Source organism: Mauremys mutica, chromosome 18, assembly GCF_020497125.1.
Source record: "Mauremys mutica isolate MM-2020 ecotype Southern chromosome 18, ASM2049712v1, whole genome shotgun sequence".
Taxonomy (NCBI): Eukaryota; Metazoa; Chordata; order Testudines; family Geoemydidae; genus Mauremys; species Mauremys mutica.
The window spans coordinates 17,989,912-18,010,263 of NC_059089.1; the positions used below are offsets into that span (position 1 = coordinate 17,989,912).

General features: G+C 42.6%; 1 long non-coding RNA gene across 4 annotated transcripts in view; it reads left to right on the forward strand.

Annotated features, from left to right (window-relative positions):
• Positions 1-19,323, forward strand: part of LOC123352601 — a 42,106-nt gene extending 22,783 nt beyond the window's left edge. For all 4 annotated transcript variants that reach the window (XR_006574239.1, XR_006574240.1, XR_006574241.1 and 1 more), the window contains 2 exons: positions 5,220-5,301; positions 18,240-19,323. This is a non-coding gene — a long non-coding RNA (uncharacterized LOC123352601). The remainder of the gene's footprint in view (positions 1-5,219; positions 5,302-18,239) is intronic.
• The last annotated feature ends 1,029 nt before the right edge of the window (positions 19,324-20,352 follow it).

Here is a 20,352-nt window from a genome sequence, read left to right on the forward strand (position 1 = left end):
CCGAGTGCTAGTTCATCATTTAGCAGAAGGCATTCCCTGGGAAATATCCCTCCCTCTTCCACCCTCTGACTTCACCACATCAACCAAGCTTCACAATCATCATTGCTGTGTACAGTATTAAATTGTTTGTTTAAAACTTATAGAGTGTGTGTGTGTGTGTGTGTGGTTTTTTTGTCTAGTGAAAAAAAATTTCCCTGGAGTTTAACACCCCCCACCCCCTCATTTACATTAATTCTTATGGGGAAATTGGATTCACTTAACATAGTTTTGCTTAAAGTCTCATTTTTCAGGAACATAACTACAACGTTTAGCGAGGAGTTACTGTATTAAAGTTTGCTTATGGGAGATGTCACAAATGTCACTTCAGGTTGATTTAAGGATGTCACGTCTGGTTAAACTTAAAATCCAGTTAAGTTTAGCCATTGCAAAAAGCATTTTTTGCCATGTAAACCTTTAAGATGCTGTCTGAACTGACTGAGTGTAGCTTTCTTGGCAGACACTAAACACACTTTCTGTAAGCTGGACAGATTTGCTGTCTTATTTGAAGCCTGCATGGAATCCTGACTGGCAACCTACATTATTCAGTTGCTTTGAAAGCAAATTACATCTGTGTACACTGCCAATGTAGGTTATTGCACTTGGGACCCTTTGCCATTCTTGAGGTCACTAAAGCACCAGGAGGCCACGTGCGTCATTCCTGCACCACCTGTAAGAGCCTGAATCTCAAACCAAGTTTGACAGCTGCTCCATCTGTTGCTGATCTCCATTTCTGATGCACATCAGTATGTGCTGCGTTCAGTAAGAACCTATATAACCTTTCCAATCAACAAGCCATTTAACTCCAGGGCCTGAGCGTATACAGTTTGTGACTAAAATGCAGGGATCTGTCATGAGTGCTCTGTGGCTGCTTATTACTGCAAATACCACTCTTAAATTATGGCTGGAGCATGACTGATTGGTACAGGAAAAAGCTTCACTGCTGTAATTTTTTTTACCCCTCTTGCCTGACATGGTGAACCCTGAAGCATTTCTCAGAGAAACCCAGATTAGCCATTCTAAGGCTTTGCCATTTTAAATTCCACGCATCTTGAACTGGCACAGCTGAGCTCAGTGACTTCAGCTGACACCGTGGATAAAGTGTTCTGACGTGCTTTTGATCCATCTAGTTTCACAGGGTTTGTGGTGCCTGGCTATGCAGAGTACCAGCACGTATCCCCAAGTTAGTAAAAATCCTCCTTCCTATACCCCATCCTGTCTGAATGGACCCAGTGGTGATCGGTCACTGGTACATATGAGACATTCATTTGGTGGTGCTGGTTGGAGTTGGGGAGAAAAGAGGAGGTGTGAGAGACTGTTTGCCATGTGTTCATGGCACATGAGAAATCGTAACATGCGTCAGCATGACCAGACCATCTTGTCCCTGGGGCTTGTAGGAATGCAGTTCCTAGATTGTTTACGTTCAGGGCACCCCAACTTGATTTTGAAAGCTGGTCAGTGGAGAAAACAAACCTTCAAATATGATTTGCCAAAAGCTGCAGAAGAGACTCATTGCTCTGTACAGGCTGAAAGAACAGAAAGGAGAATACATGTTAAACTGCAAAAATATGCTATTTTTATATGCCACACCTGTTACAGCTGCACTTTCCCCACTCCTTAAGTGTAGCTTGTGTTGTCTCTACTGCATTCCTACAAGCCCCAGGGACAAGATGGTCTGGTCATGCTGGCGCATGTTAAGATTTCTCATGTGCCATGAACACATGGCAAGATGTTCAGAAGATGTAATAGACCCTGCAGGTTCAGCTGGTGAGACAACTTCATCCCACAGCTGTTGGCTTATGACCAGAATGGTCTAAACCAGATACTGAATGGCACTTCCCTCAGTATTTCACCCTACAGGACACTGGCCTAACAATAATGGGAATCACAATAATGAAGGCAAGTTTAGATCATGGATTGTAACCCCTCTGATAAAGTTCCTGCTGTCTTATCCCAAGCAATTTCCTCTGGCTATAAATGTGTATTTCCCCACTACATTACTCTCTTTCCTCACCCCACTGACAGATTTTTCCTTTTCTCTGTTGCTTGCTAAGGACACTCGAGTGCAAGCATTGCTTGCCATTTATTGTCACTGAACTGCTTCCATAAGATCCAAACTTGGCTCTTAAAACCACTGCACATTGTCTCTTGGTTAGTAGTGGCCAGCTCCATTTAAAAACCTAAAAATCAGATCTTCCAGAGATTGTGGCAGAAAATCTGGTTTATAATTGACACTGTTAACCTGTCCAGGATCTGCATTTTTTTAAATGCTCAGCTCTCTTGAGGGCTTGTCTACCTGGGGAAATGTACTGATGTAGTTACACTAATAGAACACCCTGTGTAGACACTTACTTCAGAACAAGTGGCTTTTTCTGGCTTAGTTTATGGTACTGAGCATAATTAGACTGGTATATTTCCCTGTGTAGACAAGGCCTGTTATTTAAGTGGCTTGTATTAACATGTTTCCTAATGGCCTTGTGTGTTCTTTCCACATCAGCTATTATCCTAGCAAAGCTGAAGCTGTTCAGACATTACTACAAAAATAAAATATGTATATCTGTGAGCAGGGCTTGAAGTGAATAAAAATGGGTCAGAAAGCCATTCTGGACCTACTTCGGTGGATTATTATTTAGATTATTTCAGGAGAATCTAGAGGCTCCAAACGAAACGGGGGACCTATTGTGCTAGTTATTGTAGAGAGACAGTAAGAATGGTCCCTGTCCTCAGTTTACTGAAATTCTTTTAAAAAAAAATGAAATCTTCGCCCGTCTTCCTAAAACTGCACAAAGTTCTGAACCAATAGCTATAAGAGGGGTGAATCACCTACAAAACATTAGTGTTGAAGCTTGAGGACAACTTATCTATTTGCACTGAGGGCTGGTCTACAGCTTAAAATTTAGACAGACATAGGAATGTCGCATAGCACTGTACCTAACCACCCCTATAGATGAAACTATGTCCACAGAAGAATGCTTGTTGATCTAGCTACCTCCACTTGGGTAGGCGAATTACCTTCAGTGACAGGAAAAACCCCTTCTATATCTGTAGGAAACATCTACATAGCTGCAGCGCCCATAGTGTAGACATGGCATAAATGTTGTAGCTGATTATTTGAATGGAAATAGCCTGCTAATGTGCTTAACCAGATGTCTGAATAGCCATAGAAGTCAGAGATGGAAAAAGACCCCTTAGGCCAGGGTTTCCCAAACAGGGGTCGCTGCTTCTGTAGGGAAAGCCCCTGGCGGGCTGGGCCAGTGTGTTTACCTGCCCTGTCCGCATGTCCGATCGTGGCTCCCACTGGCCATGGATCGCTGCTCTGGGCCAATGGGAGCTGCTGGAAACCGTGCGGGCCAAGGGATGTACTGGACGTAATGTCCTTAGCAGTAGGGTTCGCATCCTTAGCGACCTTGGGTAAATCACTTAGTTGCTCGGTGCCTCAGTTCCCCACCTGTAAAATGGGGATTATACATGTCCCTTCTGATGGGTGTTGGGGGTGATAAGTGTCGCCAATTGTGCAGCACTCTGATAATAGTCACCACAGTTGGTTGAGAAAGGAGTGTGTAAGTACCTTAGAGTAAAGGCAAGTTGAGAACAGTCAGATACTTTCAGGTTCATGGTGATGCCACGCTCTGGCACCTTGGCAGGCTGTTAAAACTCTCCTCTCACTTTTCCAGCTGAAAATAACTTGCCTTCTTTCCCTAGTGGCAGTATCCCCCTGGCTGTCTTTAAATTGGATCCGTCTATTTGTAATATTTACTATTTTTCCCCCGGAGACAAACTGAGCTTTGCTGACTGCACTGTTGAGCTTAGAACAACGTAGTGTAAACTTAATAAAAATTAAGCTTGGGGCCAAACTGTGCCTTGGGATACATGCACGTGGTTCCCGTTGAAGACAATGGAAGCTGCGCGCACACATCCCAAGAGAGAATTGACCTCTTAGTAGTTTTCACTTGCCTGCTTTCAAACATTTTTCATAACCCATAGGGGTAATAGACTATGCTCTTGATTATGATACTCTGTGGAAACCCTTGTATGTTCCCATTGAATTGTAAGGGACTCTATTTTATATGTGAGGAATAGATTGAGTCATTTAGATTTCAAGTCACATAATTGTCCCTCTTTGTGTCAAATAGTGTCATAACCCTAATGAGAGATATTTCCCAGGTAACTCTTTGCTTGAAATATTTCTCCATGGAAAAAGAGATTATAAAAAGATAATGCCGTCATTCTCACTCTTGCTCTTGTCCCCTCTCTTCCTTCTATAGATTGTATGTTACGTTTACTTCACACGGGTCATTCCAATTGTCATCAGGTTTGCTGGTCCGTTCCAGTGGAATTGTCTCTTACTGCCAAGGGAAAATTTTATCCCCTCTCTCTCTCGTTTTCATTTTTAACTGTAACTAAATAAAAAATCAGAGGTGCTTTTCCGCATTGTAATATAACTTCTCAAAGCCTGCTGCTGAGGTCTGATTTCTGCCAGTCTTCAGCACTGGTACTCCTGAGGGCATAGGGGAAGGAAAGAGGCTGGGTTTTTAAGTTTCATGCTTGTCCTGCGAGGCTGCTGGATTATACGTGAGACATCTGAAAGTAATTACATTATTGAATTTTTGTTTTTCGATTTTAAAATGTCTGAAGGAAATTAATCGAGAGTGTACAAAGGAAAAAAAATTAGGCTCCGGGTTGCCCTGTGTTAATTGAGACCCCAGGGAGCCAGTCAAATGAGCTTTCACTTCTCCATCTACAGTCTTTTTGCTTAGTGACTTTAAAATACATGGTTTCTTAAAGTATAATCCCAGCCACCATGCAGGGATATTTGGAATACAGTAATTGTTGGTGGTGCCAAATGACGTAGGGGGCATCTCTTTCCCTTAAAGCAAAGTCTTGCTGTAGTTGTTTAAAAGCACTGAAATGACATTTGGAATTCTAACTATATTTAAAATGACAGGGAACACAGTAAAATCAGAGGGCTAACGTTCTTTGTCCAGAGATTAACAGCAGTAAGGCGGGGGGACACTTTGTTGAGGGACTACCTTCATTCATAGGATGCAATATTTAGTGGCCAAGAAGCCTTTATTAGGTTAATGTGTCATGACAATATGGGGTCACGAGAACAATCTTCAATTTGCTGTTTTACTTGCAGCTGTTGGATGAAATGGCAACGTTTATGTTCTTTGTTTTTACAGGGTACAAGTTCTGTCTGGCATCAGGTAACCCGGACCTACATCTCTTTTAGGACGATGAAGATGACTTGAAGGTGGAAGCTATGTAAGTACCTTTTTTCCCCTCTTCCTCATTGGCTTTGACAACTTAGTGTTAGAAAGACAGGCTGCTTGCACTTTTCTTCTGAGGAGGTTTGTTCTCTCCTCTTCCTCCTCCCCGCCCCCCCTCAATATTTGAGATCAGTCTGTGTGTGTAAAAATACAGTTAGACTCAAATTCAGTAGCTGTCCAAACCACTAAAGAAGCTTATGGTATTGCCTACGCACCTCAGAACTGGATATTACAGTAGTTTGCAACAAGTTAGTAGGATACTTAATGGTGCAAAAACTGACATGCGTACCAAAATCTTGCACTAATCGTTCACATTTATGGACTCCTAAAGTTAGCAGCCTAAGGGCATGTCTACCCTGCAGGTTGAGGTGTGCTGCTCCTTCTGATAGACATACTTACACTAGCTTTCCATGCATTATCATAGGTAAAAATTGCCAGGTAGGCATTGTGGTACACATTGATGTGTAGACATGCGCTAATTGTGAGGGGCTGAGCAACTGAAGATCTGTGAACTTCCACTGGAGCTGAATCCTCAGCACTTCTGAAAATCAAACTGGGGGTAAGGATCCCTCAGGGGGTCATGAGGTTATTACATGGGGGGTTGCGAGCTGTCAACCTCCACCCCAACCCCGCTTGCCGCCAGCATTTATAATGGTGTTAAATATATTTTAAAGTGTGTTTAATTTATTAGGGGGGTCGCACTCAGAGGCTTGCTGTGTGAAAGGGGTCACCCGTAAAAAAAGTTTGGGACCCACCGCCCTGGATGAAAAAGGTGATCTCTTCCCTTCCTCCCCACACACACAATGTGTCTCTGGCCAAATGCTCCTCTGTTCTAAAACAGTGCTTGTAGTCGTGCATGCCGTACCAGGATGAAGTATCAGCTTGGTTTATCGCTGTGGGTTCATAGCCGTATAAAGGTGACTGAAAAGGCTAATGGTTCTCACGTTCTATAAACTTGAAGCAGAAGGGATGAATTTGGGCTATAGATGTCTGATTTTTTTTTTTCTGGACATCTCTCTAAAATCTTGCAGATGTAGCCACAGCCAATGGCAATGCTGGCCTTCCTTGTGTCCCCTGCATACTCCAGTAAACACGGGCAGGTTGGTGGTATGGCTACTATATCTTCCCCTCATATTTTGTGCTTGTTTGAGACTACTTACTGTGCTGACAAGGCTTCAGTCCATCCAAAGCTGTACCTGATTCTCAAGTGGCTGCATTTGGATTTGGAGAGATGATGTTTTTGTATTTTGTTGTTGTTGTTATGAGAGTATGGTGTTGATCTTGAATAAGAGCCACAGTGGGACACTGCCCCACTGCTGTAACTTAACTGTGCTATTTTTGGCTGCTTATGAATGCTTACATAGGGAAAACATCCTTTGCCTGGGCTGAGCAGTGTTTGGGAGCATTAAACCCCTGGCTCCAGCATCCCATTGATGGCAGTAGAATTAACTTGAGCCAATCCTTGGGAAATCCCTAACTCAGCCATCAGAGTGGAGGAGTTGTTAATTGACCTCCAGCTGAAAGATCAGAGATTGCGAGATCCAGATCAGCTCACCTTACTAGAGTTTTATAGTGTATAACTAGTGCTATGTTCTTCCAGGGGTCCCTGGCTGCCCCTTGCCCTGAGAATTCCACACAGACATACTTTCCCTGTGGCCATTAGGTGCTATTCTCTTCATCCACTGGAGAATTGATGTGACCCTTCCTCCCTCCCACTTGAGGTTGAGCATGTGGCTTTGATAGTGCAGCCTTGAGCAAGTGTCTGGTCTGGGGACCTGGACTTCTCTCTGTGCTCCTTATTCCTCACCCCTAGCCAGAGTATTGTGCTCCCACTAGACTGCCAGGCCCAAAGGCAGTTGCAAATGAGATCAGAATTCTCCCTGTGAGAGTTGTAGTCTGGAATAATCACAAATAAAGCTGGATCTCAACCCAAGCTGCCTCCCCTCTTCCAGTGTGACAGCCTCAGGGCTAAGGTTCAGAAATGCTTGTAATTTTCTGTAATGGAATATGCCATAAATTCATCAGGTTGAAAAGCACTGAATGTAATTTTAATTGGCACATACTCAGTCACCTTTAATTTAGTGCTGCATATTATCCTTCTCTGAATTATTTCTCAAATTGGGTGCGGGTCTGGGGTGGGGAAGTTAGCAAAGAATGCTTTGCTATATTGGGAATGAGGGGAGAGGGAAGTACAGTTTCTAGAGATGCTTGATTCCATCATGAAAGTCTCGAGGTTGTCACTAACCTTAGATCTGTCCCAATCCATCTAAGTGAAGGACAGAATCTGGTCCTTTCCTAGAGGCTTGTACAATAGAGTGGTCTCCCTAAAGGGACAGCAGCTTCCATCACCTATGTCTGTATTTCTTTACTTTTTGTTTTTAACCTGCTCTTTGTAACAAAGTAATCCCTAATATGACTGAGATCTGAGAAATAATTTCTCATTGCGATTTGTTCTCTGCATTTGACGGCATGGGTCATGTACCCCCACTTTCCCATGTATATCAGTTTCTCTTGTTTGACTGTCCTTCAGGCCACATGAGTTTAAAACCTTTTTCAATTATTTAAAAGAAACAACAACACAACACCACCAAAATTGGCAGGAAGATTTAGGGGCAGGTGTGATACTTGAAACCACTACTTAAATTGCTCTTTGAAACTGACTAGATTGCATCCCTTCAAGGATAAGATGTTCAAAGTGGTCAAAGCTTCAGTGGAAAAATGTGACTAGGTTGTCCGGTGTCAAACCGCAATTCTGGCTTATGCTTTTTCAATAGCTTCATCCTATAAACTGGTCCATTTCAGGGCTTTTGGCTATTGTATAAATGAAATTGTTCCTCAGTTGGAAGGAGCAGAGAGGAGAGTCATAAAGTCAAGAGTACAATCAGGCCTGGTTTAACAGGAATACAAGCAACTGGGTGACTAGATATATGTAAAGTGGGTATATGGACAAGTTCTGATTAGGCTGGTCTCCAGCATAACTAGACAATCTGGAGTCATTACCCAACTGTCTCAGTGACTTAAACAAGTTTAATAAAACATTCAAGAAGTACCATCTTAGGTGCTTGCAGTGTTCACAGTCTAGTTGGAAGGGCCCACAGGGATCAGTTCTGGTTCTGGTCAATATCTTCATCAATGATTTAGATAATGGCAGAGAGTGCACTTATAAAGTTTGCAGACAGTACCATGGGGGTGGGGGGATTGCAAGTGCTTTGGAGGATAGTATTAAAATTCAAAATGATCTGGACACACTGGAGAAATGGTCTGAAGTAAATAGGATGAAATTCAATAAGGACAAATGCAAAGTACTCTACTTAGGAAGAAATGATCCCTTGCACACATACAAAATGGGAATTGACTGCCTAGGAAGGAGTACTTGGGTCATAGTGGACCACAAGCTAAATATGAGTCAACAGTTTAACTGTTACCCCCCCCCCCCAAATGCAAACATCATTCTGAGATGTATTAGCAGGAGAGTTGTAAACAAGACACGAGAAGTAATTCTTCCACTCTACTCTGCGCTGATAAGGCCTCAACTGGAATATTGTGTCCATTACTGGACACCACATTTCAGGAAAGATGTGGACAAATTAGAGAAAGTCCAGAGAAGAGCAACAAATATGATTAAAGGTCTAGAAAAAAGACCTATGAAGGAAGATTGGAAAAAAAGTGTTTAGTCCGGAGAAGAGAAGACTGAGAGGGGACATAAGTTTTCAAGTACATAAAAGGTTATTAAAAGGAGGGGAGAGAGAAATTGTTCTCATTAACCCCTGAGGATAGGACAAAAAGCAATGGGCTTACATTGCAGCAAGGGAGCTTTAGATTGGGCATTAGGAAAAGCTTCCTGTCAGGATACTTAAGCAGTGGAACAAAGTGCCTAGGGAAGTTGCGGAATCTCCTTTATTGCTGGTTTTTAAGAACAAGTTAGACAACACCTGTCAGGGATGGTCTAGTTATTGCATAGTCCTGCCTTGCGTGAAGGGGACAGGATGAGATGACCTCTCAAGGTCCCTTCCGGTCCTACACTTCTATGATTCTATGAGTCTGTGCCAGGAAAAAAAACCAACCAAAAACACATGGCTGATGTTGGATGCTGGGATTTGTGAACCTAGCACTGGGTGTGAGGTGTACGTGCTAATTATCTGTATTGCTCCACTGCTTCTTATCTTCTCTCCCACCTTGTATTTTAAATCCAGTCTGGGCTGCCCAGGCGTGCCCTTACTCCTCAAATATCACCAAATGGTGAGGGAATAAAAGCCACTGTATTAAAGTAAAGGTTGTTTGTAAGCATGTAAAGAGTATAGTGGGGAGTGTGTGTGTTTATAAGTAACAGGGTAGAGGTGGGCAGGTATGGGTTACAGCAAACTTACTGTGTGAATTTAGCCACCATTAATGAAAATTCTGTGATTTCATAGGGTCGCTGAAAGTTTTTTTAACTATGCAGCACACACACAGGTATGTGGGTTTCCTGTTTTGTTTAGCAACACAGCTAGTATGTAACTATCACTTGGAGGAGATCAGGAAACTTGTAGAAGACGCCCTCTTGGCGAGTGCCCATGTCTTTCTTCATAGTTTTTCAAATGTCTGTATTTAATAGAGATGTCGCCTGGATCCATTGGTTTAAAAGCTAACTTCTGAATGGTCTCAAGTGAACTAGTTAAAGGCACTGAATAACATGAGTAAAACTACTTTTGAATGGTCACTGGCAAAATTGACTTTCAGCAGTACTTTCATATCCAAAGGTGGGTTGACATTCAGATGTGACTATCTCAGGACATGTATTACACGTCCAACATATACTGGTATCAAATTTTGTGTACAGTGAAGTTGCATACAACTAACACCAAAGTAAAACAAGTGTAAATAGAATACTAAATATTTGAGCTAGTTAGATGTAAATATTCTTTTCTATATTTGGTTCATTCTTTGAGATCTAATTCAAACTAAATAGTCTTCCATATTTGATAGCTGGATTATTACCGACTTCTTTTCTTCCCTTCTTGGATTGTAGAAAGGAGCTGTTTATAATTATAAACGAGCAGTTCCAATAAATGTTTTTAGTAGTTAGGCATTTTGTACACTCTGTTTTTTGTAATCTTAGAAAGCTCAGGAATCTTCCTATCAATTAATTTTGCTCCAATTTGTCAAGCACTTTCCTCATCCAGTTTTGAATGGAACTGAAATTAATATAAAACGCCTTTGCATGTCAAAACACATTTTTGTATTATCACCAACCTCACTGATGTCTGCATAGCTCTGGAAATGATGTTTATTGAGGGAACTGCTGAACAAGGCAGCCTAGTTTTTAAAGTTCTCAGAAATAATGGACTTTAAAATAATTCAAGACCATTCCCTATTGTATTACAACAGGTCTAGGTCTATAAATTGACCAGATTTAAAATGCATTTGATAGTGTTCTTTTTTGAGCATCAAGGGGAAAACTTCTTGTAGAACGTCTTGCACCTACCCAATAAATTATAGCTGTGAGGAACAATAGTGTATATAATGTCTTGCAAACCTGTCGTCTTGATCATGGTATAACACTGAAGGGAATTTATTTTTCATTGTAACTTCTTTCTTCAGCTGTTATGTCCTAGTCATTCTTAAGAGAAATCAAAGTTCAACAGATATTTAAAGAGTAAAGCTGAAACAGGTGTAAGTACCTCCTGTGTAACTGATGTGAATTACTTGGGAGTCAATTCTGCAATGCCATTCCCCTTTCTGAAACTGAGTCTATAGTAGGGATGTAAAAGGTTAACCGGTAAGCATTAGGCTTACTGTTAACCAGACTTTAACCGTTAATCCCAGCGGTACACTGGGCCGATGGGCCAGAGCAGCCCGGGCCTCGTCAGGCTGGCTGGCCAGAGGGACCCCAGCCCTGGCTGCAGCAGGACCCCAGTCCCGGCCACACCAGAGCAGTCCCTGACCCTGGCCAGCCAGCAGGACCCTGGCCGCAGCAGACTGGGTGGGCTGGAGCAGGGTAGGCAGGACCCAGGCTGGGGCAGCCCTGGTTACACCAGGCCGATGGGACCCCAGCCCCACCCACCCTGCACTGGCCCACCGGAGCGACCTCGGTTAACAGTTAAATTATATCATTTTAATAGTTTAACCGGTTAACTTTTTAACTGATATTTACATCCCTAGTCTATATCTTTCTGCTATGCAAAGTCCATAAAGTCATCTTAATCCAGTGCTTGCCCTCTAGGACAGCAGTCCTCAAACTGGGGTCCGCAAGGATACTCCGGGGGTCCGTGAGTCATGTCCAGGGCTGTTGGCCCCACTGATTGACTCCTCCCAGAGCCTCCTGCACGCTGCAGAACAGCTGTTGAGCAGTGTGCAGGAGGCTGTGGGAGGGAGGGCGAGGAGCGGGGAATGGGGATTGCTCGGGAGAGGGGGCGGGAAGAGGGGGGGTAAGGGTGGGGCGAGGGTGGTGGTTGGGGCCTTGCGGGAAGTGGGGGCAGAGCCTGGGGCTGAGCGGGGGTTGAGTTCCCCTAGGGAAAATTAGAAGCCGGTTTAGGGGTCTACAAAAATTTTTAAATCAAAATGGGGGTCCTTGGGTTGCTAAGGTTTGAGGACCGCTGCTCTAGGAGTTACAATAGAGAACTTGGCTCTGGTCAGCTGCTTAGAGTAGATTGGGATTCCTGGAACTGGTAATGGGCCACAGGAACAAAAAACTCTGGATCACTAGTTTTAGTCACCCCCAAGTAGCTGGATTCAAAGCCATTATAATGTAATGGTGGTTAATGGCCTATATGTAAGAAAACAGTCTCAATCTGGGTCCCAGTGAACAAATGTCAACATCAGAAAATGGCCTCACTAATTGGAAGACTTGCCAGAAGGGCCCAGGATTAAAAAAGCATGAAGACGTAGCTCATTTCTTTTTGTAGGGAGGCACATTCAGGTTGGGCTTGAGCAGTGTGGTGAAATCTTGTACTGGCACTGCACCAACTTTACCTATTTGGAAGTCTTTGCTCATCCACAGCTTCTAGGGCTGGTAATCAGACACCTTCCACCAGTACTAAATTTGCAAATATAAAGAATCCATTTCAAGATTTAAAAGGGCAGATCTGCTAGGGATAAGTTTGAGCAAGCCTAGCAGAGTGTCTCAAGTGTCTTAAACCACCAGCATCTCAGCAACAGGGAAGCCGATGGAGCATTGGAAACCTGACAATCAGAGAACTTTTCTTGTGAGCTTTTGTTAGATTAAGGGACTCCAATGTTTGCTCTGGGACTTTCCATTATTACATCATTGTGGGTAGCTTCCCCACAGCTCTGCTGGAATTCTCTTCCTCTGACTCATGGGTCTGTTCCATTCCCTTGGCCATCTGGCAGAGGATCTCTAGGAGAGTCTCATTCTTCATTCTCCGGCTACATCAGGAGTGAAAGGTTATGCATTTTTGAAAAGCATAGTAGGTGGGTTTTTTGGTAGGTGAAACATAACAGTAAATTTACCCTTGCCTGTCCTATTTTGGTGTTAATAATTATTAAACAAATATTGTTTCAGCTGAAAAAAATATCAAGGCTTACATGAGCACAAGTGGCTGTGTGGTTGTCAGTATCCTGACTGACTATACCAGCTGTGTGCGTGTGATGGCTTTTTCATGTGATAGATACTCCTTATTTTGAAGCTATGGCAGAAGGTAGAAGGCCGTAAACTGATCTCATAGGGTGTACTTCACCATGTTTTGTTGTTTCCAGTTTGATTTTACAGGTGCAAAGCAAAAACGTACCCCCCGCCCCTTTTTATGGTGTATAAAAACTACCTGGCTTTCCTATTTTTTAAAACAAATCGTGCTTGCTTTTTATCCTTACTTGCTGCAGAAATGTCCTGATATGTAGATTCAACATCCCCTTTACTCCTGAACCAAGGGAGAGCTGCAGCTTGGGTTTAACGTACTCTGAGGTCACCTTACCAGTCCTCCATGCATTGCTCAAATATTCCAGGAAAATGTCAGAGTTGTGACCTAATACTGAAGCACAGATACTTTTACCTTCTGCTTTCTGGCCCACATACGTTTTCAGTGATAGCTTTATGAGCTGTTGGTGATAACGACAAAAATTAATATACGTGAAAGAATTCAGCAGTATTTCAAATGGGCCAGTATTAGGCAGAAGAAAGAAACCAGGAGACCCTTTTTATGCCATAAAAAGACAGCATAGGGCACTTTCCTACACTTGTAAACTCTCGTAATTCAACTCTTAAATCAAGAGTCTAAGTTAGGAAGTCTTGGCTGTAGGAAATATCAAGGGATTTACTTTTAGTAGCTTTACAAGTAGTTACTTAGCCAGAGAACATCTCAGTTCAAGTGTTTATAGAAGAAAGTAGCCTTAAAGATCATAGGTCTTGTTTTCTGCTCAGATACACCAAAATTAATAGGAATTGCACTGGTGTAGGAGAGGGTATAACTGAACCCAGTCTAGAGACCTGTCTCTTTCTTCCAGACAGGGTCAGCAGCCAGTCTCCAGCAGCAAAAAGTGACCTTTGTCACTCTGCTCTACACTACTTCTAAAGTGAGTTCTGTCAGTTTGTGGGCACTTAGCTGGCACTTTGCTAGATTAAAGAGTGCTGCCTGAGATGGTGCAGACACACTTGGCTAAATCCTCAAATGTAAACAATGCAGTAGTTTGGGGTGGAGGGGAGGTAGCTTGCTTCTCTCTCTCCCCTGCAATGAATTATTTCTTTAGCTAAACAGGCCTTGCTTGTAAATGTCAGATGCTTGAATGCTGCTTTACATATCTGAGTTGAAGTGGAGTGCGTGTGAGAGTGCGGGTGGTGGTGGGGAGGAACCCACTGAAGTAGGATGAGACTGGGAGGAAAAGCACTTGTTAACCTAAGTCTGTTTTATTAAATGAAACTAATGTCTTATGAAGGTGGTATCCTCGATTTCCTCCCAGCTGTCCACAATGGCCCTACTAAAATCACCTCTATTTGTGGTGACACCTTTGCTTTATTTTGTGGTATCTTGAGTTGGTTCTCTTTGCATAATGGGATGAGCAGCTCTCTGGGATAGGAGGAAATTGCAGAATCCATAGGTTCCTATCATTCTGCCTCTGCACGCTCTCCCAAGTCCCTGCTTCACAACAGACTAATTCATTATGTTCTCCATTAAGTAAAGAAAACAGCTATAAAGCTTTTTTTCATGCTGAGTTCAGCTTCCTTGCTTGATGGCAGATCAACTTTCATTCCAGTTTGCAATATCAAAGACTTGACTCATGGAGGTCAGCTGCTATTATCCTTCCAGTTTTTCCTCTTATCATTTTTCCTCAGGTAGGACTATAAAACAAAAGACCAGGCAAAAAAGAGAGTCATGAAACAGAGCTGTGAAAGGTGGAAAAACTTCTGCATACTTAGCAATTCTTGCTTGATAAATCGGGATTAACTAGGGTAGAGGGAAACAAAACTATTCCGTAATTTTTGACCACGTATTACAAATGTGTAGGGCAATGGGGTCCAACCTTATTACACAAGAGGGCCACATAAACCTAAGCACAACCTTGTGGAGGACAAACAAAGTCTACGTATTTTAATAAGATTTAAACTCCCCATATTGATTTACAGTTTAAGTTCAGCTTGTTTCATATGTATTAGGTTGTTTCTATGTACAGTATTGTCTGTTTACAGACTTGTGTAAACTAAAATGATGTAAACATGACAACAAAGTGTTAATGAATCGATTGTTAGTATATTGTGTTGAAGCAGGCCGCAGGCCTTATGAAATGCTCTGGTGGGACATGTATGGCCGTTGGGCCATAGTTTGGGCACCGCTGGTATAAGGCATCACTTCCTCCTCCTGCTTGTGAACATTACTTACTAGCTCTGTGGCAACTCCAGGAATTGCCCACTTGGGAAAAATTAAGAAGGAAATCATTTAATATATTTGAGCTGCCATTCAATGTAATTTGTTGCCTAGAGACAGATGAGTGCTCTTTGGACTGCAGTTTGAGAGTCTTTGACTTAGGGCCTTGCAGATCAGAAGTGAAGTTCTGCAGCAGCTCAGAGGCCTAGTCTGAATTGCAGAGTGCCTGGCTTTAGTCAATGCTATTAACCCCTAGCTTTTGTGGGCCCTAATAAGCATTTTTCTGAACGGTTTTTTTGGAAGAGGGAAATCTCTCGCTATATACTGGAGTTGTGATGGCGGAAGCAATAATGTAGACAAGACCTCAGCATTCTTACCACCATGTCCTCTGGACTTGCTTTGTTCCCAGTCCTGCCACCAATAGAACTGCACTGGCAGAAAAGCATATTGATTTATTTTTTCAGGGAAAGTATCTGCTGTAGCTAGTGTAAAGAGAAGCTTATTCACCTATTGTCTCTGTGGTGGTGAAGTTAAACAGGCATTATCTTAAGAGCCTTTTGAAAAAAAAAACTCCTCTTGTTCCCTCTTTTTTTGGAGAGAGGAGAGATTGCACTGAGCACAGACACTATAAACACATGTTTGTTTAATCAAACTATATAGGAGGCAAAAGCGGGTCAAGGTTGCAACTCCAAGCAAGACTGTTGAAACTTCCTTCAGGAGTCTCATGTGTCTGCACGTGAGTGCATTGTGTATGGGCAGGAGAGGGACGCTAGCAGCATTTTTACCTGGCTCTCTTTATGCTAAATAAGGAACTTTATGCATGTTAATGAGTCCGAAGGTACCAATAAATAAAATGGGAGGGAGTACATTATTCTGCAACAGAATAAAAAGATAACATTGTGATATACATCAAATTACCGTGTGGGAGGCAGACTATTGTCTCTCCTTTACAATGGAGAAGGCTGTCGTATCGATATTCTGAAAAACGTGTCTGTTCAAGGTAATCATCTGACACTGGTGGTGTTACTGATGCATCAGATGGGCCTGCATAATATTTGCACAGTATAAAAAGGTTTTATGGTCCCACTGTCAAATTGTACTGATAGAGTCGCAGGTTGATATGGGGGATGACTTCTGTTTTTTATTGTTACCCTGATTTCCCCTGAATAACTTTAATAGGACTCAGTATGCTTTAATCCAGTATGTTGGATTCTGGACTATAGCCATTGGCATGATCTGTAGTATAGATTTTTCCTTTTTATTTTGGTTAAAATCCTCAAGAGAATGCAGAACGGAAAATATTTAATACAAAAAGGGTTAATCAAAGCTTTAAGAACATTCAAACTCATAAGCTTAGTGGTTTTTGTTTGTTTGTTTTTTAATCAACCGCTTTGCTTGGAATTTCAATAAAAGCCAGTAGCCTCTGGCGTGTCGATGGTCTAGCTGAGACACACACCGTATTGCCGTTCTCTTCAGTATAAACAAAGATTAAAATACATTCAGTTGCAGCATGTCTAAATTTTGGTCTTGTCCTTGGTTAGTTAGCAGTGGACTCTTCTTTTCAAGAAAAAAGATTCTATCGGAAAACTTTCAATAAGCAGTTTTACTAACAAGCTACCTCAATATCCTTTCCTCTACCCCAGGAAAAGACTTCAACCAAAGAGCTGTACAGCTAAGAATGCTTGGAATAGAAGGAGATTTTTTAGAAGCATTTGTAATTGTGATGATGTAGTCTTCTCTCTTTTTAGTCTTGAGCCTTCACTGCAATCTGCCACTTTTGCTTTCTTACATCGGTTGGGGTGGCTTGTAGGTGGTTCCTTCTTGAGACAGCTGGAACCAGAAACATTTTTAGGGTAGGAAGTTGGCATTGTTGCTCTGGCTCCTGCTTACAGATCATTTTGTCCAAACCCTTTTTAAGCACGCTTTTTAAAAATGAAGCTTGAGAAACCCAAATGGATTAGCAATAGTCTTTACACTGAGATTTGGCAAGAAACTGTGACAACCATCTATGTTTAGAAACTCTGGTGAAAGAACATTCTGAAAGAGAAGCAGCTGCTGTTGGTGCCATAGTGGAAGGATGGTCTTGTGGTTAATGCATGCATTGGGACTCTGGGTTCAGTTTCTAGATCTGCCACTGATCAAGTTACTTTATCTCCCTGTGCCTCAGTTCCCCGTCTGTAAAATGGAGATAATTCTTCTTTGGCCCTCATCTTTTCTTCTGTTTGTAAGGTCTTTGGGGCCAGGACTGGCTATTGTCTGTCAAATCCTTGCACAATGGGATCTCATCCCGATGTAATTTTTGGTGCTTCTGGGCAGTACAGTAACACAAACAGAACTATCTCAGTGCTGACTAGTATTAGAACAGTTTGAAGTCTAGATTAAAATGGTTCCAATCCCAGATTCTTTGTTTCATTATAACCTGGAATTAGATCATTTCCCAAGGCGTCCCTTCCTATATGGGTACTTCCTTTAGATAAATGATTGGACTTTAATCACTTGCCTTGTGTTTGAACCACTCTGTCAATGCTTCTGTGACTCCTGCAGGTACGCTGGTTCTTATGAGCCAAAATCCTCAGGACTTCTGCCACACACTCTACTGGGTTGAGATGGCTAGTGACGGCAGAGACCATGAACGTGCACTGTAGCAATGGTTCTCAGCTGCTTCTTCTCTACCAGTACACCATATCCTGTCACCCTGCTCCTTCCAGGACCTCTTTCACACTTAGCCACACTCCCATGCCCATATTGCTGTGATACCGTGCTCCCCCCAGCACCTGTTAGTACCTGCTTGGCTGAGAGCCAGTGATGTATAGGCTTGGGCTGTGGCTCAACGGATTAGAGAATCATATGCTAGAGGGGATATCAAAGGCAATGGATTTTCAGTGAATTCCTGCCCTTGTTGGTTGGCTTCAACCACATCAGCAATGTCTCCAGAGAAGATACGTGTCTTGCAAAATAGTAACAATAAAAAAAGTGACGGAAAATTGAGGAAGGCAACGTAGGTAATGTTGAGATTCCTGTACAAATATAAAGGTGTCAGTTGAGCTATGCCTGGGCTGCTGGTGAGAATTGCTGGTGTAGTTCTCAGGTGCCCGAAGCTTTATTTTCTTCTGAAACACGTTTTTTTCCCCTCCTCCAGGGTGGCTACTTCAGGGGTGATGAAAAGCAGGGAGAAGGTCAAGAAAGCGGTAAATGGTTCAGCAGAGCCCCGACACAAGTGGAAGAACACAGCACGAGGGGCCGATTCCTCTGGACCAAGGCAGCACTTCCCGAGAAAATGTTACTGTACTAATACTACTCCGTGGAAAGGGAGCAACCTGAGCTTCCCAACGCTGGGACTGCATCCTGTGGTGTGTGGAGGGGAGCAAAACATTGCAAAAAGCTAATTATTCCTCTTTTAAGGATATGGGCTTATTATGGGATATTGTTACATACAAGGAATCTGGAGCTTTCTTAGGGATGCTGGGTGGCTTATTTGCTTCACACACACACCCCTTTCTGGAACTGTTAGGACTTCTGAATTGTTTGCAGTTGTGTTCTCTGGAGTGTGTAATATCAATGTGCAGAGAGACCTATAGTGTGTGTGGGTAAAGTAAATATTTATATAATGCATATACACACATGCTGTGTGACACCTGCGCTGGAAATTATGAAGTGTCATGAAAGGGAGGGAAGTTGGGGAGTCCACCAGAGGAGCTCGTTCTTATGGAATGAAAAGGTGGGAGAACCCCTGAAAGAATTCTGTGACTAGCCTCTACTGCAGCACGAGTCTCCCCTCTTTTTATATTGAGCCGTATCGCCTCTGTTGGGGCCTATCGCCTCTGGCTAGGATGCGTAGCATCAATGAGACTGCTGCCTAAGGAGCTGAATCAGTCAGGAACGCATATAGACTGCAGCTACCAGATACCAGGCCTTAATCTTCATGAAGAGATCTGGACATTCAGTGTTGACTGCGCTTCTACAGAAGAATGGCAGTGTGGGGTCCCATCATGTAAATGTGCTAATATCTCTCAGATTACAAACCCACTAGGGATCAGATTTGGTGAATGACAGTTGCAGAACTCAAGTCTCCAGGGACTGGAGAATTGGAACCACTGGGAGCTTTGTCCTTTCAATAAAGACTGGAACAGGATGCATTGGAGTTTGGTTTTAGAATGTTGATTCATTTCTCTTTTGGACTGGAGCTGAGATCGCAGAGCTCTTAATAAATGAGTTTTAAAGAATTAATTGAAGATCACTTGGTTTTTCCTCCCCCAACCATCTCTGCCATTGCTAACTGCGAAAATCTTGGAAGTGGGGGTAACCAGAGCTACCTGCTTTGAGGTCTGGGACTGGTTTCCTTTCAAAGAGAACATGAAAATATAGTATCCCTCTTCCACCAATCATCCTCCTATAGCATTCCTTTCCTACCCTTCTTGCTACATACCCAAAGCAGTAATGGTCTGACTCTACTGTTAGTGGCAGGCATCTTGCAAGCCTAGAGCTCCAGCCAGTGGAAATGGAAATGCACTGCCAATAGGATAATCTATGTTGCATGATCTGTGGCTTTAGGACATCTGAAAATAATTTTTACTTCCACACGTTAAATGGCAGAGAAGTGAGGAACCGGCACATGCCAAATGTGCTAGGCAACCATGTTCTCAACAGTTAATTCTCTTGTGGGTGAGAGAACCAGCTAACTGTACGTATTGCATTACAAATGTGATTAAAAAGTGGTCTGCCCAAAGAATTTAGGGAGCCACTCTGTCCCTTCAGAAATGGCCCATCCGACACACTCACCCACAAACTCCATTCAGAAGAATACACTGGGGGCTCGAGTGTTCTACTGCAAATACACATTGATGAGTAAGTGGACAGGTTTTCCAGTTAGGAATAAAACGTGCACTAATGCATTCTTAATCTAAACAAGGTGCTGTCACGGGGTCTGTTGATGCATTTTTTTTGATTAAATTAAATCTCAACTTTTTTTAAGGGTATGGCTTTTTCCACCCCAATCAGCCCTGATTATGGGGATCCTAACATTTGACTACTACATATTGTGGCTTCAGAGGAGCTGCTGAAATAGCCAGTGCTTATACATTAGTCTCAGGCTTCTCTTTTTATATGCACTTTTGCTAATGATATAGCCAATATAGCTTTATACATAGAGCTCATAGCACTTTGGATAACTCTGGAAAGCCAAGGAATATCCAGGAGTAGCATCCTCCCATGGATTGTGAAGCTGAGGGACAAAGCTTTGCAAGTGTTTCTAA